Raw genomic sequence first — 27,247 nt, forward strand, 5'->3', positions numbered from 1 at the left:
TTTACATTAACAAAGCCATTTCTGAAAGGACTGTTCTTGTGAAGACAAATGGTAGTATCTGAAGACACAGGTTACAAAGTAAACCTGCCAGATCCATTGGAGCCATATAATCATTTCAAAAAGGAATTGTCCATCCAATGTGTAGTGCCCAGTATTTTTACCCAGTGATTTAACTTGAGGGCTTTAGAAAGAGACATGTCAGACAATGTTTGAAGAGGGGCTTGCACATAATTGCAAAAAAGAAAAAAAAACAGAAGTCCTATCAGTTTCATGGGTTATGCTGCAAATATGTATTTGTCCTAAGGATGGGTATAGGTTTTCTAGCAAGCTGAGAAATCTTTCACATTTCGCTTATCGTTTTTCATGCCATATGTCAGAGTATCCCATCACTGTGATAGGTTACTCGCTGTTGTTGAGTGTCCCACGTTCTAGAATATCACAGCAGTGTGCCAGAATACCCCACAGTGTTTTAGAATAGGCCATCTTATTGCATCAGACCACACCATCACTGTGCCATCCAAAGAATATCCTACCACTGTACAGGAATACCCATCGATATCCTAGAACAGTCTGCCATATCACCAACATATCCAGCACTGATCTAGAATATATAATCACATTGCTGGAATACCTTACCAATATCCAACAGTAGTATCTCATTTTAATTTTTTAAAAAAAGTATTTGTGCAATTGGTTTACATAAACCTTACACACAAAAAGATGTCATAAATGTCATCATCAACAAATCACATTTAAATACACCACTTAAAACACCACATTATACATAATTTAAGCATACAATATAAATCCTCTAAAAGACATTTTAAACCTCATTAAATAATACAATGATGCTCATCTAAAAGATACTCAAAATCACAGCACTAATGCATGCCGTGCAACACATTCACATCTAGACCCATCAATCAATTTTACACCTCATCTATCTTGCCTCCTGATTAAGTAATTGTATCATGCTATGGAATTGGAATAATATCTCATTATTGACCAAAAATATCCCACCACTTTACCACAATGCCCAAGCACCATTCTACCATTTTCTACCATTGTTCCAGAATGTACCATCGCTATTTTGGAACACACCATTGCTGTAATAGAATATCCCACCATAGTTCCGGAATATCCCATCACTCTCTCTGAAAATCCTATCACTGTGCGAGAACACACCACAGTTTATCTCGAAAAATCCCATTCTTCAAGAATATCTAATTTCTGGTGTGAAATATTCCATCATTATGCCAACATTGTTTGTCAATATCCATAGCGCTTATAATATCCCGTCATTTCCCCAGATTATTGTATTGCTGTGTCACGATACCTAGACGATGCGACAGAATATACCATTGCTGTTCTTGAATATATCATACTGTCATAATATCCCAACCCAATTAAATACATCACATTGTAATAACATGGAAGCTGGCAATTACTATACAACTTTTGGTATGTGTTTTTCTATGTTGTTATGTTATGAGCATTTGTAAAGCGAAAACGTGCACCTCAAGGGGCATCATCGCACTGGAGCTGAATAACACGGCAGGAGAAGCAGGATATTAATGAAACATAAACATTTGTTTTTAATTCCCATCAAAAGTGCAGGAGATTGGGTGATTGACTCAAAGGACTAGGTAAGGTGTTCCACAAACATCCAGTTGGTACTGGGAATTATCTGTCATCCCATTGATTGAGTGGGTACTTGGGAATTTGAGGAAGCCTCGAGGTGGAAGATCAGAGGGTCGTAGATGGTTTATAAGGAGTGAATGTATTTCTCACAAATGCGGGTTACAGTGAGCAGATGGGTTTACAGATAAGAACGCAAGGCTAGAGTTGTATCCTTTCCTTAGCCGGAAGCCAGCGGAGAGAGCAGATGGCTGGTGGAATCTGGGCACTGGCACTTGACCTCATCACTAAGCGAGCAGCTGCATTTTGTATAATCCGTAGCACGTGTATTGAGGAATTGGGTAACCCTAAATCGAGAGAATTACAAGAGTCCAGGTGGCCAGCTATAAAATCAGTTGCCATTCAGACTTTGCGAGAAAAGGAGAAGAAATTCATGATCAGTCGACATGATCTTAGATGGAAAAATCAGATTTGAGTCATCTGACGGTCAAAACAAAGAGCCGGGTCGACTAGTACTCCCAAGCTCCGAGCCTTGGTGACTGGCATTTGCCCAGTAGAAAAGGCACTTATTTAACAAAGACACCTTATAATCCTCCAGAAGAGGAGAATGTTCTCCTTTATTGCTGCAGAGTAGGGTCTCGGTTTTGAGGAGATTGCATTTGGCCCTATTCTGAGTCATTCACTCCCTCACCTACTGCATGCTGCGACTAAATTGGTCTAACAAGGTGTCCTTGTCATCGCCCCAAAAGGAGGATGACCTAAACATTGTTGGCGTGCATCTTGAAGGAGAAGCCGAAAGAAGGTACCCGTTGTCTTTTGTGACTTTGCTGGAGCCCTGCTGGAGCTCTGCACTGAGATTCCAACTCTAACGTGTGCCTTTCTTTGGGATTGATTTGAAGCAGACGCTTCCTGGTCCATTCCCTGCCTCCCATCCTGGGTGTGTGTTTTCGTAGTTCATGGCTGGGATGGCTTTATCTTGCCCTGCAATGTCCATATTTGCTTGACTTTTACTATTCGGTTGATCTGGATCCCCATTGCATTTTCCTTGTATTTGTTTTTCTTCCTCTTGCTCTGTCTTTTCTGTTTCCTGTTGCATTTTTGGCATCATTTCACTAGCTGTACCATCACATTAATGACTGTAAAGCGCTTGGAAGTAGGTGCTATAGAAGTAAAACAAACAACGGATCAAGTCGGATAGAGGTGTCAGGTATCGATTGAATCGAATAAGACTTAATGAAGGAGACTTTAATTACAATCGAGGCCTGCAATAAGAAACTGACATCGCCTCTCTTACTATGGTGGAGCTGTGACATCATAATGCCTACCAGCAAAGCCAGCACATGCTGCGAAACGGCCGTTGTAAGTGATCTCAGCGCTGGAAGGAAACATCGTTGGGTGATTTTATAAACCAGGCCCTTAGGGTTGGAAATAGCTTTTCAGATTCCTTTCTTTTGAATTCATGTTTTTTGTCAGTTTGCACTCCTTACTGAATCGGGAGTCATTTATGTTAGCTGGATGTTTGAGTTTAGTGCAGTAGAGCAAGGCTATATCTTCATCTTGTCACTTACTCTTAAGCATAAAGGTGCATTTCCTATGCTTTCATTCTTAGGATATGTGTTTCCAACGCATCAGACCCTGTATACGTCTGTGTTTTTCCTACTGAGCAGCCTCAACGTTTACAGCGCATTGCACCAGGCAGAAGATCTCTGGCGTCAGCGCGCATGCGGGGACTAAAGGCCTAATGGAGGTTCCATGTTCCATAATGAATAGTCCCTCCCATGTGCTCAAGGATTTTTGCAAGTCACCTCAGAAGTACGAGACCTTATAAAGTAACTTAAAATACCCTTATATTGTACAGTAGAGGAGACTTTATTCCAGAAACCGCTCAACAGCCCATCCCTGTTCTAGGATATCTCATTGCGGTGCATATGTGCACGACATATCCCATCATTGCACTACAATATAGTCATCATTTTGCTAAACTAATCTACGTGTCTCTCGCTCCATTTGCGGGGCCATTCAGCAAGGTGATTGACCCCTCCTATATGCCAGCCATATACCAAACAAAATAAATCCATACCAGTACAACACTAAAGAGAAACGGATGGAAGGTTTTGAATTAGGCATAACTGCCGCCATTGAGTAAATGGTCCTTTAGAAAAAAGACGAAAACCTGTTGAATTGCGCCCTCAGCGCGCTAATTTAACTGCCGCCATTGCTAAATCCAGATCAGTACACAACTATAGACCATCTTATTGGCTCTGGGAAATGCACCAGAAACTGCATACTGTGGAAGTTGACACCCCTTGTCAATATATTCAGTGTAGCGCTGAATGTCTGCCTGGTTGTGATGGGCACGGTCATCCCCAGTATTCTGCATGGAACATGGAGGACACAGGTGTCCACGCCCTAGCGTCATCCACTAACACTTAGTGCCTGCATTGCAGCAGCAATTCCATACCACAGCTCAGTAAGTCAATGGGCCTCATTACAAGGTTGCCGGTCCGGTAGTAACGGCGCCGGTAAGCTACCGGTGCCGTAAATACCGGACCGGCAAACTACGAGTTCTGCTCGCGGGTGCCTTTCTGCCCGCCAGATCTGACCTGGCGGGTATATGACACGCTCTGCTTGCGGGTGCCGGTATGCCGCCAGGTCAGACCTGGCGGGCGGAAAGGCACCCGCAAGCAGAACTCGTAGTTTGCCGGTTTGGTATTTACGGCACCGGTAGCTTACCGGCACCTATGGGGCTCAATGGGAATGGGGAGTAATTATTACCCCGGCAATGGGGATGTACCGGGCCCGCCGGGGCTGGAATGCCCCGGTATATCCCCATTGCCGGGTGCCAGTAAAAAAACCACTCCGGCGGCAACCGTGCTGGTAATTACTGCCATGGCTACCACCAACATCGTAATGAGGCCCAATGTGTGAATTTTGGTGAGAGGGGTTGTGGCCTGTTTCACCCACCCATAATTACGACACACATTAAGAAGAAAATAGTTTGTTTATGGATGCACTTTTTCCTTTCATTTACGGTCAACATTGTCTCAAAACTAATCACCAACTTTCGGTAGGTACGAATATTAAAGAACCCATGCCCTCCTCAGCAGTTCTCTGACCCCATGCAACACCCTCGGCAGCTTAACGCTAGTGCTTTTAGACCATGTGTGGGACAATGGAAGGGCAGATGAGTAATGCCATATGAGGGTAAAGTGGTTTCTATATGTTGCCTTACATTTGGAAACCCTACTAAATAAATCGGCTATTGGGCTCATGATATCACAGAGTGATCCTGCGAGATGCAGTACCACAAAGCCAGTGATCCACAGCCAGGTGTCTGTTGCAGATCTCCTCCGCAGTTGAAAGGATGTCTCCGGGCACCAGAGTCAGCAGCTTCATGATGTGCATGTTATAGGCACCGTAGAGAGGGCCCAGCCGATACTCTGCTGCCGGGAAGATTCCTGGCGCAAGCTCAGTCCAAGTGGACGGGCACATATTGTTTTCATTATGTTGTTGGAAGACGCTGCCCCACACTTGCAGGGGAGGCCCACGCCCAGGCCGCGCACTGGAAGAGGTCAGAGAGAAGCATTACGCCACCCTCCCTATCTCTCATTCCAAACGGCATGACGGATGAGGCGCTCTGTTCTTCCAGGAAGAACCTTAAGCCCTTCTGTCAATACAAATGACTCCATCGAACATCCCAGCAAAGCCTTTCCAAAGTACACATGCTGACATTTAGAGCGCTACATGTTTTTTGTACTCCGTCAGGACTTCTATCTGGCCGCAATAGTATAGAAAAGCTTGCGGCGGAATGTAATATTTTTAAGCAAAATCTAATTAAGAATGAATGTCACATGTAAAGTAATAACCCAGGTATGGGTCAGGGATGTACTTTTTGGGTCGCCTGGGGTCGCATCTGCGACCCCTGTGGTCTCCTGGCTACCCCTGCGGTCTCCCTTGCTACCCCTAAAAACACAATTGTTTTTTTGTTTTTTTTAAATGGAAGCTCCTGGGCTGTGGCCAGCGCCATGTGGCTCTTTGTTTCTGGAAAAGGAATAACTAATAATTTGTCTTTCTGGAACTCTATACTATAATTGTTAGACTCATTAAAGTTTTATTTAAGGCACACTTCAGGGGGTGAGTCACTGATTTAATCTGTTTTAAACACCTCAAATTCACAATGCAGACAAAAACTTCCAAAAACATTTAGAGTAGAATAAGCATCCATTTCGGACGATGTATTTTGCTTTTCGCAAGTTGCAGTTAGAGCATGTTTTTTTCTGATGTTGTCTCCGTTACGATCATCACAAGACATTGCATCTCGGTGTCCTCGGTCACTTGACAAAATCCTTGTGCCTAAAAGCTTGTGTACAGTGTAGAAATATTTAATCGTAGCACATAAAATGGCCCTTGATTTCATTGTGCCACAATGAATGCTTTGTTGTAATGTGTTGTCTATCTTTCCTATCTCCAGGCCATCCTGTTCAGGATGTTCGGTTGCATGTATGAGGTAAAGAGTGACCAGAGTAGGGGATGCCGTGTGAGTGTGCTGCTTTCCAGGCGCTACTCTAAATTCTTTAATACACAGTTAGGAACCGTCCCAATGGTATTTATTTTGCCAACCTCTGAAGCCTGAACAGTAGATCCACGCTGGCTTGACATATGGCCAACTTTGCACCAGACCTGCAGATGAACTGGCCTGCTGTTAAATATCAGTTACCAGTTTTTATTTTTTAACCTTTATTTTCATTAGCTCGGTGACAACATGAAAAATAAACATAGCACAGTAATGTCATAAACAACCATAGAGCAATCCATTGCACATGATGCTATAGAGCATGTTTATCTGTAACAGGAGAAAACTCGGACTCGCAGATTTCCCTATCTGAGAGATAACGGCGAAAGTCGGACCAGATATCCTTGGGCATGCTAAGGGGTGAACCAAGGTTCCATACAACTCTTCCATATCATTTGCCAATGTAAGGTCACGGAGCCAGACTTGCACCGAGGGGGCACCAAGCTGTTTCAGCCGAACAAAATCCTCCTCTTAGCCAATTAGAGCCCAAGATTAAGAAACCTGCGCCTCTCCTCTGCCATTGGCTCTGTGATTCCCAGCAGTACAGAAACTTGAGAAAATGGCTCTGGATGGCCTGTCACTTCCAAGAGTATTTTACAAACCCCACCCCAGTAGGTTGGCAGACGGGGGCAGGCATAGAACATATGAAACAGATTGTCCCCCTTTGTCCATACACCTGGGGCACCTGTCCAAGCTGCTGTCCCCAAACTGCTACATCCTCGCTGGGGAGTAATGGAGTCTATTCAGGACCAGGAATTGAATCAGGTGGAATTTAGAGTTATATGAAATGTTTCGAGTTAACCCACATATCGCAGCCCACTGTTCGTCTGTAAATTCAGTACATAAATCCTGCTCCCATTTCTTTCTCACATCTGGGCCCCTATGTGAAAGCGTACTCAAAGGTCGGTCCTACAGCACTGCAGCACTGCCACCCGCTCTGTGGAACCCCCAGGCTTATCTCAGGTTCACATGGGTACTCTGGCCACCTCAACCTAAACACAGTTCTGATTCGCCAGTAGGGTAGCCTCTGCATGGAGGATTCACTTACATAGTTTCTAAATGATTCCCAATCTATGAAATTGCCTTGTCCATACATGCATCCCATAGTGAAAACGCCAGCGACCCTCCAGCTAGTAGATATGGAATGATTTAGTGTTGGAGTCATCCCTGTATGACCCCATAGAGGAGCCCATGTATCATAAGGATAGTCCAGGCCTTGCATTCGCTGCAATTTCCTCCATGCCAGACATGTAGCAACCAGTGGATCTAGAGGTCCCTGGGGTACGTACATAGAACCGTACATTAAAGTGCGCAGCTCGACTGCACCCGCCGCCACCCTTTCAAGTGCTACGTGTGGCGAGGGGTTTTGGTGATCTTCCGAGTAGGAGGCAAAGAGTGCTTGCGCAGCCAAATAATAAAGTTCGAAATGGGGAGCTCTGAGGCCTCCTTCCTCCCAGGGCCTGGTCATGACCTTCCATCTCATGCGGACCCCTCTATTAGCCCACATGGAAGATGTGTACAATGATGGCAACCATAGAAAAAAAAACAAAGCCCGGACAAACCGGAATAATATTAAAGAAGTATAAAAACTTTGGAATTATCACCATTTTGACTATTGATAGGCACCCCAGCAACAACATCGGCACTTTGCTCCAGCATTCCATCTTAGGCCCCAGCTGTTGCATGTATGTTGTATCATTCAAGTCTAATGTCTCCTTCGGTGATGTAGGGATCATAATACCTAGGAATCCAAAGCAAGCTGTTACCACAGATAGCCCATGTCCTTCCCACTGCCTCTGTCAAAACTTAGCCAACGGAAAAATCTTAGATTTATTCCTGTTAAGGCTTAGCCCCGAGTATCTACCAAAATCCTCTACCATGTGGATGACAGTACCCGCTTCTTTCGCTGGTTCTTTCATGTAGAGGAGAATGTTGTCTGCATACAATATTACCGTTGGCAGTCCTCCCAATCGTAGCCCACTCCGAGCATGCCGAGTCCGGACCAGGTCAGCAAAGGGTTCTATAACAAGGACAAACAAAAGGAGTGATAGCAGACAGCCTTGCGGGTGCCACCACAAAGTTTTATGGGCAGTGATACCGTCCCGTTAGTGAGAAATCTCGCTGTTGGGTTCCTATACAACAGGCGCACCCATGATATGAAACAGGGCCCAAACCCAGCATTTTACAGAACTGCAAATAGATAAGGCCAATCTACTGTATCAAATGCCTTCTGCATATCTCAGGAAATGGCTACTGCATCAGAGTCTGGGGGTACCTGCGCCATCAGGTTGTAGAATCGACAAGATTTAATGCCTTGGCCCTGCCAGGAATAAACCCTGACTGATTGTTATGAATGAGGTAAGGCATCATAGGTTGCAGACGATTTGCTATCGCTTCAGCGAATATCTTGGCATCAACGTTGATTAGCGAAAGGGGACGGTATGATGCACATGCGCCAGCCTCTTTGCCTGGCTTCAACGTAACCGTGATCATGGCTTCACACACGGTTTCTGGGAGGATTCCTCCATCCAAGGCCTCCTCCCACATCTGAAGTAAATGCAGGACCAGGATATCGTGAAACTCCTTGTAAAACTCTGCAACTAGCCCATCCGGGCCAGGTGCTTTGCCCCAGGAGAGTTCCCTGATTGCTCGTCATGCTCCTCAGCAGTCAGGGGAACCTTGAGGACCTTTGAGGCCTCTGCCGATACCAATGAAGTTGGAATCAACATGCCATCCCAGGCCTGTCCACGAATATTTGCTATCTTTGAGCAAGGTCTCGAAATATATCTAACTCAGTCTTAGACTCAACAAGCACTGCAGAAATGGGATTGTCCGCATAACTATCCTGGAATTCTTTCAATCGCTTCTCGACAGTAGCCATATCACATCTGAGCTGTCTCAGGACCCCAGGTTCGGTCGACATCACCACCCCTCGCACATAAGCTCTGAACGCCTGCCATAACACTGCTGTTGTTGTGACCAACCCCACATTTTGCGATAAATAGACATCAATAACCTCTCGTAATCCCTGCTTGAAGGCAAGGTCCCTCAGTGCCTTAGGTTTGAAGCACCATGGGAGCTTAGGGCGACCCTCTGTGGACCAAGTTACAACCAACATCCACAGGGAGTGATCTGAGAATGTTCTTGGATATATTACACAATCAGACACCTCAGGGAGGAGATAATCTGAGAGAAACCACATATTTATACGGGAGTGCATATTATGTACCACAGAGTAATAAGTGAATCTGCCTTCAGTTCCATGACGCAGTTGCCAGACATCCACAATATTCAGGTCCTGCACCCTAGACCAAAGAACCAAAGCTGCTTTGATCAGGTCCCCTGGACCAGAAGTAGACCTGTCCATATCTATGTTAAAAGAACACATTCTGAAAAGCTTGAGTTACAAAATATCAAAGCCGACTTGCCCGCATTTTGTAACGCAAGCTTGTTGGAATGTCTATATTTGTCCCCCACTTTACATTTAATGTATGCAGAGACACCCTCACCACCCATAATGCCGAACTAGGGGAGCGGAGGACATCCTCACACCCCCTGCTCCCCTTGTTCAGCATTTTGTTTTATTTTTTTGTCACCAAGCCAAATACGCATTCAGCTTTTTTTAATGACATTTTCAACCGAAACAGACCGGTCCACCGTCACATCCATAATAGTGTTGAAGGCCGATCTCAGGAATCCCAGCAGGAGATTTATCAACTGCATGTAGAAGTCTGGATCATCTATGTTGCCTCCATAGCAGTTTAACAACACCACGTTTCTCTTGGGAATCAATCCATGAACCTGCACGTACCTGCCTCTTTCATCCCCAACCAGATCCTGACACATGAAAGGAAGTGTTTTGTGAACTAATATCATCATTCCCCACGCCCTGGTGGAATACAACATGTAAAACTGCTGTCCACCCCAACACTGACCATCCGGTGGAGCGACTGAGTCCACCACATGAGTTTATTGAAAGAATAGTATATTGGGGCCCGATCTATTAGCATGAGCTAGGATTTTTCAATTTGTAACACAATTAACCAGCCCCCAGACATTCCAGCTCAGGGTTCGAAATTGAGGGGAGCTGGGAGATATTTAGCTCCTGCTTCTAGCACAGTAGAGCCTGGTTAGCTTGAAACCAACAGCTACCAGGAGCTACCTTTCGCTCCTAGGGCCAACTGGTACCTTCCAAACATGTGAATGTGACATTAACTTTGAGTAATTGAGAATGTTAATAAAAAAAGACTTAGAACACATCTAATACACATTTAAACACAATGGTTCATACAAAATGGACACAAAGTAAAAGGAGCATCTCTGGTAGCTCCTGGTTCGCCTGAGGTAGCTCCTGCCAAATGGGTGATGCCCGACAAGCAGGAGCTGGTTTTAGCTCCTGCTCATTGAATCCCAATTTTGAACCCTGCTGGATCGAGCCCTGCATCATCCCAACTGATATGCATTCTATGGTTACTCTAGAAACAGAACCCAAATTGTCCCTGTGCAGGGTATAACACTGTACACATAATATATTACATCAAGCCTTTTTGAATTTACACCCACCACACCCCCGCACCTCCCCATCCACCCTCACTGCCTACCCACAACCAGCAGTGTAAACCATACCCTCCCATGCCTTCCTAACCCACAACTGTGCAGCCGTAACTTCCAGGTTGATTCGCAACAGAAGTGCTATCACAAAGGTGCGTACCGTTGCCACTCATGGCATTCATTACTTCCATCACAATAGTAATAATTTGTAAACTCAGTGCCATTAGCAAGCACTTAAGGACTACTTTCCCTTAGGGCTAAATGTTATGATGGGCTCATGTCGTATGCAAACCCTCCTGGGACTCGGCAAGCGGGCAGTGAACCAGTATTATTGCCTCTTTCAGGACTGTGAAAAAATATTATTTGCCTTGAAGTTGAAAGCACAGTCGAGCCAGAAACAGCATTGCATAGTGGATATTGCGCTCCCACAGCATCTTTTTGACTCCCAAGATTGACAATGCTCCTGTTGTGCTGGCATGGAAAAATCAGGAAAGAGCCGGTTCACCTTAGATCCCATTCGGAGCTCTTTTCTTATCTTTCACAAGCTTCATAAGCAGGTCTTGGTCACAGTAGCTCAATATCTTGGCTATTATTGGTCTTGAAAAATCCCCCGGTTTGGCTTTTGGGTCAGGGTCATATGCGCTCTTTCAACTGCAAAAAAACTGCAAACGTTGTGGCTCCCCTAATAGCTCTTTAAGCAACTGCTCCATCGCTTGCTCCATGTTTCTAGTAAGGGCACCCTCTGGAAACCCGACTATTCTGACATTGTTCCTTTGGGAGCGGGATTTGAGGTCATCACATTTGGCCTTAACATACCTCATATCCTTTACCAGAGGAGTCAATGTCAACTGCATGCCGTGCACTGTGTCCTCTGTGGCCCCGATCTGTTCCTCAGCTTCATTGATCCCTAGGGCCTCCTTAGCAAGCAGTGCTCTGTTGATGACGTTGATCGTGATATCATCCAGCTTCTCCTTAACAGCAGCAATCCCCTTCGTCATGGTTTCTAGCATTTGTTGTAATTTCAGAGGGGGGTTGTATTGCTTGATCAGTGGCAGGTATACTCTGAGTATTGCATCTCCCTCTCTCCGGGGTGTGTGATTTTGTGTATTTATTCATAGCACCAGCCTTCTTTCCCCCACCTGCGCCCTTGGTCATGACTTGCAGCAGGCTGAATATACCAGCAGAAAGACGATGCAGCTATTTATTACAGCCCCTGAGTTCCATTTTTGGCCTTTCAAAACACATGCTTGCCCTGCATTGTGTATGTGTCTTATAGGTGCATTATAGGTAGTTTCCCAGTTGTTTGCTTATAAATTGTGCTGCTTAAATCACTCCTTTTCCTTTGTATAGTGGTCCCAGGACAGAGCACAGATGCATGGGCATGAGTGTCAGATTCCACAGGTCCGAGGGTAGCAACAAAAGAAAAGTCCAGCATCGCTATAACCTGGCCGTAGGCTTTCCTGTGAGGCACCTGCTGATGAGCTGGGTGCTGCAGCAGTGACAGGACAACTCCCAACTGCTTGGAATCGCTAACATGCTCACAACGGGCCAGAGCGCCCCCCAACCGCTGTAAAACCGGAGCTCCTCCTTGGCAGTCCTATATGCAGTCTGCGCCCAGAGAACCCACGGTGCCGTGGCGGGCCTAGACCACCATCAGCCACTGACAGATGAAAGGGATCAACAGGACTCCCGGTGCACATGCTCTGCACGGAGTGGCTGGACAGCACAGGTCCTCAGTTCCCTCATGTCGGGGACCCACACAGTTGTAGACTAGGCGGGGAGTCACTGCTATGCACAATCGGGTCGGTCCGAGGTCTCCAAAGGGCTTAAACTGCCATCCGATGAGGGAGCCTCTCACAGGCAGTATAGCACGAGTTGCTGAGGTGGCAACAAAACCAATTATGTTGTGATATGCGCAGAGATTTGTGGCACGGAGCGGAGCTTCTCGGCTAAGCAGCCATCTTGCTTGGCTGCTGCGCAGCACCCCGCCGCCCCAGTTACCCGTTTAATGGTATTCACTACAGAGTGTAATTTGCTTTCTGACTTGCTGAACATCCAGACATGTAATTGCTCATTTTACTATTGCCGGTAAGATAGCTCAGTGGGTTGAGCGCTTGCTGCTGCGATGTGTGTGTGACTTGCAGGGTCTGATTCCCGGCAAGGCCAACTCTTCCTTTCATCCTTCTGAGATTGATAAATGTGCACCAACAGAGGTTGGGTGATATTGTATGTGCTGAACAACTTGGGTGTATCCTGTCTATCCGTTCCACAAAAATGTATTTTAGTTTACATTTCCTCGAGTTGCCTGCGCTCCTTCGGAGTGCCATAAGGTATGCCCAATCCTTAGAAATAATCCAAATCGTTTTGATGTACTCAAATGCTGCACCCGACACTCCACAAAATGTGATAGTCAATAAGACTCAGATTCAGATAGACATTTTTATTGTATCCAAAAGGCCCATGCTTAAATGCCCATATATGTTGACACGTGTTTCGGCCTCACTAAGGCCTTTTTTAAAACTGGGCTATAGTCAAAAACAAAATCTGCTGAAGGTTAGATTCCCACACCAAGCTGGCAATCACCACTATCAATATACAGAGTAATAGATATCAACCAAGTGAGATAACAAAAGAGAGATATTGTTCACGAACACATATATAACATTGTAACACAAGTACATATGAAAATAGACAGATATTGTAGGGTAGGCAGAAGGGAGGGTTGGTAGGGAGAGAGAGATAATAGCTATCACAGTCAATAGGAGCTGTTGCACACACTTAATTATGTCTTGCCATTGCCTCTGGTGACAGTGTATTGGCACCATATCTATTGTACACCCATTGCATGCCTTAAAAAAGTGCTATAGAGAGAAACATATTGACTTCATGTTACTATTTCAATACATTCACTTTCAATGTCAATGTTTTTGGGAGTTTTTCACTGAAGGCCATTAGAAAAAGGAAATAGGTGATTGAGTTGGCAGGATCGACTCGTGTTTGCTTTCGCCAGAGGTGTCAACTGCGTGGCCCATACTGAGTTATGGCCCTCACGTATTCCTGCGCTTCAGGTCGCATCTTGGCGCTTTGAGCCAACCTGCTCTTCCCAGGTCCAGACCCCAGCACATCCCTCCTGCGGCCATGCCCACATGTCCGGCATGTCGTGTGCCACAACCCTCGCTTCTGGTAAAGTTCAGAGGAATTGCTCTCTCCTGTCTCCAGAGAGGCCTCCGGCAAAGTCTTCCATCTTGTACCAGAATGTATTATTGCAGGCTGCGAGGAGAGCATCCGGATTAGCCTGGCGCAGGAGTAGTTTACTGTTGACGCAACCATTTTGCCTATTCAGCCCAAAGTATTTTCAGTGTGTCCTGGTTGTGAGGGAGGCTTTGAACTGGGATGTCTTCACGAATACTTTATGATTTGAAGAGGATCTTGTGTTACTTGGTTATAGGCTGGAAGAACCTTCCAAATGTGTGGAGCTAAACATTGAAAGAATGCAGCACTACGTTATTTTTCTGTATTAGTTGATAGTGACGGTGAGGGATGGGACGGTTTCAGAGGAGCAGGATTGGTGAAAGGATGATTTGTCAAGAGGGGTTTAAGTGGCAGGCAAAGTGTTGCACGGTTACTTGCACACACTGAACTTCTGGAACTTCCTCTTCATTGGACAACAATATGTTTATCTTCTCACCTTGGTCTGTTCCGTTTAACCTAGAATCACCTAGTATCTGCTGGCTGTCGCGGGGTAAAGGCTGGAGAGAAGCAAGGGCTTCACTGTGGTTGGTGGGTCATTACTGAGTTAGATAACCAGACTGCAAGGTTATTATCGATATTAGCACCCTAAAATCTTCGTCCGGGAGTGCTAATAATTTCTTTAAAGGAAATACACACCACACGTGTCCAATTCCCTTCAGAAAACCCACAAAACAAAATGGTCAGTGACAGAATTAGGAAAAGGATGGGAGTCCCTTTTCTATTTCCATCATTACTGGATGCAGCCTAGAAGTGGGGAAGGATGCCAGATGCCAGGTGAGGCAGTGTGGGAGGGAGCAGGGCAATTATGGGGTGGTGTGAGTGGCAGGGCAGTGGGGAAAGAGCAGAGAAGTTAGCTGGGACCGAGGCATGTGGGGCCTTGGACGGAACTTGCGCTGTTAGCATCCACTGGTCCACCCATCCACTTCCGGGCTCGAATCCTCAAGCAAAAAGTGGGGGGACTGTGAAACACCCATTGGGAAGTAATGTCACAGGAAGGGAACATATCCTTAAGGGAAATATGCACATTTGATGCAACTTGTTTCTAACAGTTGAAGAAAGTGCACAAGACAAATAGGCATTTGCTAATATAACACATGTTCCTATTGCATTGCTGCCTGATTATAAAACGTACTCACCTTCTAGAACTAGGAATCGCTAACAAAACATGTCCTGTACAGCAGCAAGTCAATATGAGATAGTCTGGTGTTCCAGGATATGGGCTTCATGTGGTCTTGCGGTGAAGTGTCTAGCTGCAGGGGGACCAGATCCTGGCATTAGCATTTCCCAGTTCCTGAGGGTGTAGCAAATCGGTGGGCCCGGCACTGACACCTGCGTGGTCCCTTGATATGTGTCCTGATCCCCCCCCCCCTCACATGTCTAAGAAGGCATCTCACCTTGCATACTCAAAGTCCCATCTATGACATGCCTCTGTCTGATGCTTATAAGATCCGGGCAGGATTCTTATGAGAAGAATGTACAAACAAACACCTTTGAAGGATGCCTTGATTCAAACCTATGAATACCCTGATCCTGGAAATTCCAGGGGCTGAGCACACAAAAAGCAGTACCCTGGGCCCCATCCTCCTAAAAAGAGCCTACCTGTATGTGTTTTAGGCCAAAAAAGGGCACCTTTCTCAGATGTATATATAGGTCCTTGGGAAATGCAGAGGTTTGATAGCCAATGGCAATGCTGTTACGGTGTGGATTTGTGTTCTCACTTCCTAGCTGCTGAGTTTGTTCAGCGTGCATGGCCTGCAGAGCCGCCTGCTTGAGTTCCCCTATGGACCGAGTTAAAGTAATCGAGCCATGGGTGTAGGGTTTTAGTGGCTGTGCTGAGAACTCGGGAGGATAGCTCAGCTTCAACATGCTCCAAGACGCTGCGGAGCACCACAGGTTCAATCCCCGTGTCCGCACATAGAAACCTCTGGGTATTAAGCGAGTTATAAATAACCATACACAATTACAAACTCTTTTGAGAGGAATGGGAGTAGCTTGTACAGCAGCTTTAAGATGTTGAGCGTGTGAAGGCGGCTTTACCAACATGTGATCTGAAGATATGTTTCAAGGAGGGCACCAAAGGATATGATGAGAGGGAAGTTTGTAGGGTTGTGTTGACTGGGCCTGGGACGCTGTTGATGACCTTGTTGACTAAGCATACTATTTCTGCATTTCTGTAGGACAGTTTGCAAGATGCTCAACACTATTGGAGCCTCCGCACCCGTGACAACTAATGTGTTTTCTTTCTTTACCAGAGTGCCCAAATGACCGCAGTTTGTAAAGGATGAATGCCCGAGCGGGCCTTGCATTGAGATTTGAACTTGAGAAGTACAAGGAGAGAGGCAAGCACTAAGCTTGTGAAGCCCTTCCCCCATTCACCCGAGCTATTTGGGGACTAAGAGAGAGACTTCCGGGATTTCTGGTGTGCTGCAGTGGCTTGAGTACAAGGTGATTAGGAGAGGAGGAAGGATACATCTTAGATCTCCTAACGGGATTTGAACCAGTGCCCTGCAGGCAGTTGTCAAAGTGAGCGGGAACGGTCTGGAGCAGTTATTTTTGACCTATTACACTCCACTATTTTTTGCAACCATTTTCACCCTTTTCTTTGTGAAGTTAAAGCACACTTCTCCATTTTACCGCTGGATATCAGTTACAGCTGAAATGAAATCCGTTTCAACTTAATTGGCTCTCAACCAGCATGACTGTAGCCCTTGAAAAATGTGTTGCACGTTGCTCCCTTCCTTCCTACTTTTCCCCCCAATGAAGTCACAGTTCCACTCCTTTTTTGGTACACTTCTATCACTGCCTGCAGGATGTTTTCAGAAGTCAGGAAATTCATCTGAATGAGTTATCACAGAGGTACAGGGTTTTAGGCATTTTGTGCCCCTATATCTGACCCCTGACCCTCACTGCCATGCAATTTCAAGGGGGTAGCGAAGTTCTGGGCATAGTATGCAGCACTGAGGTGGGCCTTACATGTTAGGTGGTGTAATCACCCAGACTTCAAAGACTCTGTCACTGTCGTAAGTTAGCTGACACATATGACTTTGTTAACTTGGTTTTCTGTGATTTGTGCACTTTTCAAGTAATCTCTTTAAAATAGATTATTTTGTAAACCGACACTTTGAACACATTTCTACCAACTAGACCTGAAAAAGTATGAGACCAGGTTCCTGAGTTGTGGACTGATTTCAAATTCACCACTTGTCTAAAGTGTGTGATATTGGACATATCAGTTTATCTTTGTGTGCCTTATATATGGGAGTTCTGTGAACTACATACGCCCCTGGGTGGCACCAAATAGAGATGATATAATGATTCAAGAGAATTACTCTGTGTAATTGTTTTTAAATATGAGCAACTCAGCAATATTGAGGTTTGCCCATATGAAATCAATTAAATATGCTGATGCTAAGTTGGAATTGGTGTGAGTTATTCCTTAGTGTCCCATCCATCAAACTATTAGGCTATTTGGGACTGACAGGATAGAGGGGGATAGATATGGCCAGTATAAAACAGAGACACATTTAAAATCCAGCGCCTTGTCCTACCCCCTTCTAACAGCAATACAAATGTGTGTTCTTATTTAGTGCTTCATCCTGGTTCCCCTAAATTCTAAGCTCGGCAATAACAGGTGTTGTTATTAGCCCGAGTAATGGCACTCAATTTACCAAACTCAGTAAGATGAATGGCAACGTTTGCTTTGGTGAAGTGTATGCACGTCCCACGTGAGAGGCAAGCACTAAACATTTGACCTATCTACTTAAGAGCTATCCACCCTTCCTCCATTTAGCCCTACCTTTTGGGGGCTGATTACCACGTCCTGTCATGTGACTACTGGTTCAAAGGTTGTAGCTTAAGATTGAAAGCAAACACAGAAAATGCAGAATTTGGCACCCATGCACAGAATACTAGTTGACCACTTACTAAATTACTATACAGACAACTGTGTTTGTTGCTGCAAGGCTAAAGGTGAAACAGAATATGTAGTCTGAAACCCGCAAAATAGCAAACTGTGCGACATGAAAACCTGGGTTCGCGGTGTATAGGAGCAGATGTACACATCTGCAAGAGATCCTACCCCTCTACCTCCCCTTTATTGGAGACATGAGACCATGCCCTGTTGAACACCCGCTATTGTACCAATAACGCATTGAGGATTTGGAAGACGATATCCATTAAGACAACCGTATCGAATGTAACATCGAGTTGATGATAGCCTGCAGGAGGAGATTCCTGGAGGAATATGAGAAAGAGCTAAGAAAATGAACTGATGATGTCATAAGAAAGTGTGCACAAAGTCCTGAAATACTGAATGAAGACGATGTATGGATCTTAGAGGAGAAATGACAAAGTAAAGAATTAAGTGAACCTTCAAAGTGTGAAAGAAGAAGATTAAACATTAAAAGTGCTGTAGAAATCAGAAGCATAATGAATGTACATACGCAAAAAACGCAAGATAGAGCAAGTCATTGTATACGCTAGCTACAAGTAGTAAATAGAATGCAGGCAGAGCCGCCATTATACAGAAACTGGACATTGGTATCATGAAATAATTAAGCCAAATAACCATGGAAAGAAAATGAAAGGCTGTGTCGCAGTAGAATAGCAGGTTGTTGGAGCTGTGTTGGGCGGCTGTCTGGCCTGAAGTCAAGAACTGAGAAGTCGATGTCAGCTATCTACGCTGAAGAGGAACATGTGTGCAGAGGATGAATCCCCTTGCATTAAGGTGCAAGAAAGAACACAAAGGATGCCAAGTCGTAATTCATTAAAACATTTAAAAGCTTGCAGAATTAACAGAATCGTGGTCTCTTGTCACGTGAGTCGAGGATGAAAATAGGGCTTGAACTTGGAGTTCCAGACATGATAACGAGTGCCCTCACTCCTGTTGCATTCCTAAGACAAGAATACTCTGCCAAGTACAAAGAGAATTTCATGGCAGAAGGCATGGGTGATGAAATGCTGGGCTAATTGGGTGGTAGGGTAGCTTCAAGTCATATCTACTTGCACCTGGCTCTTGGCTTATGTGCTACTAATTGAATTAGTGCATATAACGAAGGACCTTATAGCTTGAGAAACCAATGAAACACTGTCTTACTGATTTTTCTTAAAATTACACGTTTGAAGAGATAGCCATGAGTTGTCCACCTGATATTTGACAGCCAATAACAAACCTAGCTCCTATATGATTGTATATCTAGATGTATCTCTTAACCAATCCCGACCCGTGATAGGTTTTTCATTATTGCCACGTAGCGTGACATCATTTTGACAAACGAAGAGAGTATATCATTGTTTTTCATGTGGAAATCGCTGAGAATGAGCGTACGTCCATTGATGTTTGTTGTAACTCCCTGTTTTAGATAATTGGTAATAAAACAGCAATTTGCCACCTTCTTGAGTTTGTCTGGTTATTTGGCTCAAAGTTATTCTGGTGTAATCCCATCCAGTAACCGATGCACGTTCCAAGGGCCATAAACTCAGCAGCCAGGCTTCATTTTGTCAAACTACGTGATCCTGGGCAAACCACTCAACCTAAATGGCTCTTGTTTTCTTTGGCTGGCAAAACTGGGATATCCTAGAAGTGATTTTCCTAAGTGTGCACTACAGAAAATGAGGGATTCCATACCGCTGAATTGAGACACTGAGGCCTGTCAGAAAGCCAAGTGGACTCCACAGTGGTCACAACTCATGGATAGAGTTAAAAAAAAAGGTGTATATGGGTTTAACGCAAAAGTGTGCCGACACAAAGTGAGGTAGAGAGGCAGGTAAATCCAAAGAAAGTTCTCTTGGTCCAAGGGTTCTTGTCCACAACAGTGTGTAGTGGCCTTTCCATGGCAGCATTCATAGTCTCTTGGCAGATTTTGGTACAGGTGGGTGGCTTTTAGTATTCCCTCCATGGCCACAGGATGGGTTGGTCCTTGAGACAAAGCAAGCAGGGCCAGGCTCTGTTGCAATAGTGTCCATGGCATCTCCCAGAGTTGAGGTATGACATAAGGGATGTATGTGCTGGGGTCAGTGGTATGGTGCCGCCCTTGCCTCCAGACCTGATCCTGTCACCCCTTCCCTGCTTACCTTCCTTCTCATAACACTGATTCTCACTCATTCCTCAGGACCGGTCTCTAGATATGGCCATTGACCCTCGGGCCAGCTGTTGGCTGAGCTCTTTGCCACTCTGGCACACACTTGGTCCTACTCTCACTCCCTCAGACAATGTATTGATGGCCGTTGTCTCTTTGGGCCCGATTAATGGAAAAGTGCGCATTTCTCCCGCATTGCTGCATGCCGAGAGCGACACTGCGTGAGCCTGTGCGCAGAATAAAAAAATCATGCCTAACGTATTCATGGAATTGTCAGCCCAAAGTAACCGTATATGCAAGTCACGCCCAGAATGTCCCCAACATGCCCCCATGCAAAAGAAAAACAGTCAGAACAGCTACCTTTGTGTGCACTCCTGGGTGAAAATACATGCACCTTCAAACAGTGCGTGGGATCCCCCGCCAGCAGTGCCTGCATCTCTGGCACCCTGCGCAGGGTCCCCTGTAACTGTATCCGGCACCCCGAGGACATGTGTAGTTTCACGGAAAGCATTTATATTCCCAGTCAAAGTGCGTGTGAACCTCTGTAAACAGTCCCTGCCCCCCGCTGCGCTGCGTATACGCACCCCTAAGTACGATCAGGACACTGTCTACATGCACACACCCCTAAATCCGACATGCACACTCACTTCCAGAGTTGCGATTCCGGCAAGCAAGTCCATACACCTGCTTCCGGTGGCAGAGATTTCGAGGGCACTGTGTGGGCATTTCGCAGGGGAGACTTGCACAGGCCCATCCATCAATACGCTTTGTCGTGCGCATTCGTGGGCGTGCTATGGACAGCCTGCAGTCCATCCCTCGTAACGCCCACTTTCTGGCTTGTTCTTCACCATTTTGCGTGTTCCGCCCCCTATTCCAGGCCCTACGCAGGCCACGCCCACACCCTGCGTGGAGTCTCGCGCAGTGCTCTTGGCTGCTCGCAGAGCTGTGCCCAGCCTGCGCAAACTCCATGCAAGTCAGGGATAAGTCGAGCACAGTTGGTTCCATGAATCGACGAGAAGTGTTTCGCACGCAGTTTGACATGCAAGTTCCCGATTTTACACGCAAATAATTCCATGAATCGCGCCCTTTGTCTGTGTCTGGCCCTATAACTTCAAGCACCTGCCCACTCTTGACTTCACCTCCAGCAACTGCCTCTTTCCTCCTTAATACCTAGGCCATAGATACACTTGTGTACATGCACGTTATAAATGCCACATCATATCATATCACGTCGCCCTCGCACCACCTGACTTGCTAGACGCCACCACCCTTCCCCTCCCTGCCACCTGGTACAGCTGTACCTCTCTTCTGTTCCCCTCTGTATCCCACTCCCCTCTGTGTATCTGGTCTGTTGTTACCACCGAAAAGCGCTCTGTTATGCATCTGCAATGTTATACACCCCTGTAAAGCGCTCTGTTATGTATCTGTATTGGTGTATACCTCTGTAAAGTGCTCTGTTGCTCCTCGAAGCTAGGTTCCCGCTACAATAAACACCACAATCATAATAATGATATGGTGGTGCCCCCCTCTGGCCCACTTTGCACTTGCCTTTGCTCCTTATCCCTCTCTTCAACCAACTCTCTTTTTCTTCCTTTTGCTCTGGATGCTGTCCTCCAACACGGCAATCCCTTTCCTCTGCCCTCCTGTTTGATGTTCTATGACCTCTATCCTTTCCCTTTTGGCTTGATGTTCTCCTTCAAGTTCTCTCCATTTTTTCTTGATGTTCTTTTCCGCTAACCTCTTTTCATAGACCTCTCTTTCTCTTGCACCTCCTGTGTCTAACTATTTTCCTACATTCTCTTCCTTTAATTCTCTCACTCTTGCCACCTCCTCCTGAACCCTCAACTCTCTCCCTCCCTCTCTTACATCATCACCTGTTGCTCCACCTCTTCCTGCACCTTCAGCATCTCCTCTTCCTGCACCTCTAGCTCGCTTTCCACCTCCGCCTCCATTTCTCCAAGACTGATCACTGCCCTGCTCCAAATACCTACTGCTGATAAGATAGCTCAGCGAGTTGAGAGCTTACTGCAGCGATTTATGGTGATCGGCAAATTGCAGGTTCGAATCCAGGCAAGGCCAACTCAGCCTTCCATCCTTCTGAGGTCGATTAATGAGTACCAACTTCTGTTTTGGTGATATTGTATGCATATATGTTCTATGTAAAGCGCTTAGGCGTAAACACAATATGAATAACACATCATTATCATTACGTACACTCGCTAATGCTTCCTCTTTGTATGTATAGAAGCCCAATCCCACTCCCAGGGCAGGGCCATGGTCTGATTGGATCTAGAATAGTCATTATGAGCTGTGGAATGGGCATGCTGAATGGGCCTCCTAAAATGTGTTCTGTCCAGCAGACTAAGACTCTACTAGGCCAGTCTGCCATCTTGGCTTTCTACTCGCACACATGGTAAAATGTGGATCTGGGGCTAATATTTGAGCTGTGGTAGCAGAAAATCTGACTTCTGCATGCAGTCCTGCGAGAGCAAGACTCTTTGGCAGATCCAGCTTAGTAGTTATTTTTCCTTCTTGTAAGTCAGCATAAACGCAGACTGTGGTAGTGACTTTCCTTCACCCCAAAAGATTATTCTAAGGGTCAGAAGCAGATTTAACAATCGGACAAGGCACACATGCCCACTGGGCCCTCCTGTTCTGTCTCTCTCAGTTCAAAGAAACTGCTAGGGCTGCACGTGGCCTCTCTATGAAGTCTTATCCTTTTAACACATCTCAGCAACAGACCATTTACAACAGGAAGTGATTACTGATGGGAACATGTAACTAGCAGTGACCATAGCTGTTGAACTTTCTTTTCTAAGAATTAGACATGGTTTAAACAAGCTATCTAATTGTGATTGTTGGATCATTGGAAATTATTGGGATACATAATAAGCTCAATGCATTTTATTTCACTTTGTGTCTGAATGAGATTTTGTGTAGGTTCTAATTCATGTGCATGTTGGTACTTGTAGGCTTCCTTTCAAGATGGGGGATATACAGCTACAATCAAGAGGATATTTTCAAAGCCTTGTGGAGTTGAAAAAGATGTTACTGGCACTTTTTATGTCCCACGGGATTGTGTATTATTTGATAGGCAAAGTTAGATAACACATTTGTGCTGGTGGAAAACTAATGGATTCCTACGGAATGCGCGTGACTTTTACACCTGGTAAATACATGTACATTCCAAAGGAATCCATTATAGATGGCTCCCAAAATCACTAATTGTGGATGGCATGTACATTTTGCTATACATGTAGCGGAAAAGTGAAGAGTATAGGCAATTTCAAATGTGTTTTACTATTTACGTTAACACTATTTGGTGGAAAGTCCATGCAGGAGCCCTTTTGCCCAAACGTCTAAACAGAAGTGAAACCCTCCGTGCAGTTTAGGATTCAAAACAAAATGACCCCACCCACAACACCTAGGCAATCACGTCGGCCCTTGTGCTACCTGACTCGCTAGACGTCGCCCGCTCCTCTCTTCCCCACCACCCTTTACAGCTGTACCCCGCCTCTCTCCCCCGCTGTATATCTGTTCTTTTGTTACCAGTGAAAGGCGCTCTGTAATGCATCTGTAAAGTTGTACACCTCTCTAAAGAGCTCTGTTATGTATCCGTATTGGTGTATGCCTCCGTAAAGCGCTCTGTTATGTATCTGTATTGATGTATGCCTCCGTAAAGCGCTCTGTTATGCATCCGTATTGGTGTATGCCTCCGTAAAGCGCTCTGTTATGTATCCGTATTGGTGTATGCCTCCGTAAAGAGCTCTGTTATGTATCCGTATTGGTGTATGCCTCCGTAAAACGCTCTGTTATGTATCCGTATTGGTGTATGTCTCCGTAAAGCGCTCTGTTATGTATCCGTATTGGTGTATGCCTCCGTAAAGCGCTCTGTTATGTATCCGTATTGGTGTATGCCTCCGTAAAGCGCTCTGTTATATATCCGTATTGGTGTATGCCTCCGTAAAGAGCTCTGTTATGTATCCGTATTTGTGTATGCCTCCGTAAAGAGCTCTGTTATGTATCCGTATTGGTGTATGCCTCCGTAAAGCGCTCCGTTGCTTCTCGAAGCTAGGTCCACGCTCAATATATACCATAATAATAATTTTTTATCAACATTTTTCTCCAATGATGTATACAATACCAGGTCATGGTTTCATGTGACTTGTGCACTTTTGAAGTCAGCTGTATAAAATGGGGTGTCACACTGTGCTTACCTGCCAGAATGAGGTTCCCTTAGAAGCAATTCAGTTTGCAGTGCATGCTACTCCAAAAACGCCTGGCTCATGGCTTCATAGAATAGTGGTTCTCCAAATATAGTAGAAAAGACCCTTGGTAATCACCATGTAAAGGAGCAGATGTTGTTTGCAAAAGAGTAAGTCCCCCTGAGGATATTGGCTATACTTCTATTTGCTGTTGCACCCTGGATCTCTCTCCTGCATGCTAGCACTCCCGCATAGCCACCACGAAAAATACAGATTCACTGCAAAAATGGCACAAAAATAAATTGCTGTGCACCTGTTGATCATTTCTTTAAGCCAGAAATGTCCCTTGCCATGATGCAGAATTCTAGAGAGGGGGTCATTCTTTTAGGACATGTTACCCGCACCCCTGTGGGTTGATGCCCTTCCTCCGCATCTTTCTGGGAGTAGCCACAGTGGAACCTTGTTGCTCATCCCTTGCAAGGAAGATGAGCTATCATCCTCAATGCTTCCCAGACAGGTAAAGAAGACATGGTGGGGGCGGGCTGGGTGGGGATTGGGTGTGGTGGCAAACGTGAATGGTGCTAGGGGGGCAGATGGTAGGTGACTCAAGGTGAAGGGGAGTTGATGGAATTGAAAGGGGAGAGCAGATGGGATGGGAAGATGGTAGACTAATATTGCCAGACTATGTTTCTTGCTTCCGCTTTGCTCTGGGTTTGTACTGCTGTTTTTTTTTAATAGCTCAATTAATGGATGTATGTTGAATAAAAGGTAGATGACTTTTGTTGTAAGTGAACGGGTAATCAGGATTCACCTCTCAGGTTCTGGTTCAGCGGTATACAGTCCACAGTTTTCATTTTTCATGCTGTGCAATAGTTGTCCTAACGAGAAAGGGGAGAGTGGTTCGGTGGTGAAGACAGTAGTGGATGAAAGGTGAGATGCATGGGGAACTAATGGAAGATGCAGAAGGGGATAGCAAAATGAAGGTTAAAGGAGTGAGGCAGCGGATGGAAGTGCACAGCAGAACATTTTTAAAGGGGTACAGGAGAGCACGTTTTTTTGGAAGGGATGAGTGACTGGAAGAGTAGAGTGTATTTTCCAAGTGAATACATTGAGTGATCCTGGAAAAATCACTTTATGCCAGGAACACCTGGTAAGGCAATGAAGCTGTTCCAGCCAGAGTCATACCCCTAAACACACAACTCCAATAGCAGTAGAAGACAACTAAAAACATGGAACATTTGTCCTGAAAGTTCATCATTGTTGCACTTGTAACAGCTATTGACTCCACTCACTCTGAGCTCCACCCCCATGTCCCATTGGCAATGATCGAAGTGAGCGGGAACGCTTGGGAGCGGTATTCCACTACTTTTATTTTTTCTGTTTACCATTCCTCTACGTTTTGCAAGCATATTCACCATTCTATATAGAGCATGTGTCCATTCATGTCCCTGTGAAAGTGTAAAGTTGTACTAGGAGCCTTGGTTACTAGTCACTTAGACTATTGCATTGGCCCGGGCGCCACACATTGTCACACGTTGCACTATTCTTCCTCCTGCCCTCTCCCCTGCCAAGGCCACAGTTCCACTACTTTATACGGTACACATCTACCACTACCCATCAGATCTACGTGATAATTGCGTGGCCGAAAATATCAAACGTGAAAATGACTTACCGGAAAAGGCAGCAAATAGCAAAATGTACACTTCCAAGATGATTAGACCTTATTTTTCAATCCTTTATGGTGACTTACCTCCACTGTTTCTGCAGCCTCAAGTGTCTTGTCTCATTCAGTCGCAATTTCCTCATCACTACAGTGGGTATGAACTCTCGCTAGAGTCTTTTTTTGGTTCTTTTTTTGCTGTTAACTTGATTGAAATCTTCATCGTGTGCTTTTTTTAAACTGTGGTAGGGAAGCGTGGGACACCCCTGCAACTCCCCAACCTCATCGCAATGTGTTTCCGGCAATGCATGGATGCAGGGGATACCCGCGCAAACCCCAGACTCGTTTGGCGCAGTTTTAGGTATGCAATATTTTCGTTACTGCATTTTTCGCAGTAAACATATATGCTCAGTAACAGATTTGGTATTTTGTAGTACTATTGGCCCCTCTACCCAAGACCTTCTCTCAATTGTACTCACAGGGCCCGCTGCCTTAAGTCTGTCACTGCCACCAGTTTCCCTTTCCTCGCCTCATGGGTTGGCATGAGGGCAGAGATGATTCCTTCCCTATGAGAGGTTGGAGGCATCTGGCGGTGGTCTGGTCTCGTTGGATGGGGGAGGGGCAGTTGCAAAGGATCTTCACCCTACTAGCCCTGGGCCTCACATGTAGCTGGTAGTGATAGGGAGGCCTGTGGATCAGCACCCCTATACAATGACAAACACACAAACACACCACACCCCCAGCTTGGGATCTTGTCACAGGCCCTTTGACAGTAACTGAAACCTCCTGCTGGAATAAAAGAGCCAAACTGCTGTGAGCGTGAGACTTTTGAGGCCACAGCGGGGCTGTTGACTCTTACACCATCTTCTGAAGTGAGACTCTGGGGCTTGCTGCTGGAGTGACACTCTGATACTGCTGCTGGATGTGTTGGTCTCTTACATTGTCTCCTGGAGTAAATCTCTGACGCTTGTGACTGAAATAATGACTGATTTGTGCTTCTGGAGTTCCCAAAGGTTATGTTTGGTGTGAGGCCAATGAGGGCTGCTTTCAGAGGACCAAAGTGTGGCCTGCTGCTGGCGTTTTATGTAGGGCCTGCCGCTGGAAGGAAACTTGTATTTCTGCTGCAGACGATAAAACCTTTCATACTGCCTAATGGGGTCTTGGTTTATCAAGTTCAAATGCCCAGCGCTATTGACAGTGTCGCATGCTGGTGAAGTTACGGGTAATTACCCCTTGCTCCGTAAAAATGTACCAATAACAGGAGGAAAAACCTCCTTCTTCACTTGTTGTT

At 45.5% G+C, this 27,247-nt stretch overlaps 1 protein-coding gene across 1 annotated transcript in view; it reads right to left on the minus strand.

The window, feature by feature from the left end:
• ADAMTSL1 (ADAMTS like 1) overlaps positions 1–27,247 on the minus strand; it is a 941,617-nt gene that overhangs the window by 40,358 nt on the left and 874,012 nt on the right. The window lies entirely within an intron of this gene.

The sequence above is a fragment of the Ambystoma mexicanum genome, chromosome 6p, assembly GCF_040938575.1.
Source record: "Ambystoma mexicanum isolate Mex_15411 chromosome 6p, UKY_AmexF1_1, whole genome shotgun sequence".
Lineage (NCBI taxonomy): Eukaryota > Metazoa > Chordata > Amphibia > Caudata > Ambystomatidae > Ambystoma > Ambystoma mexicanum.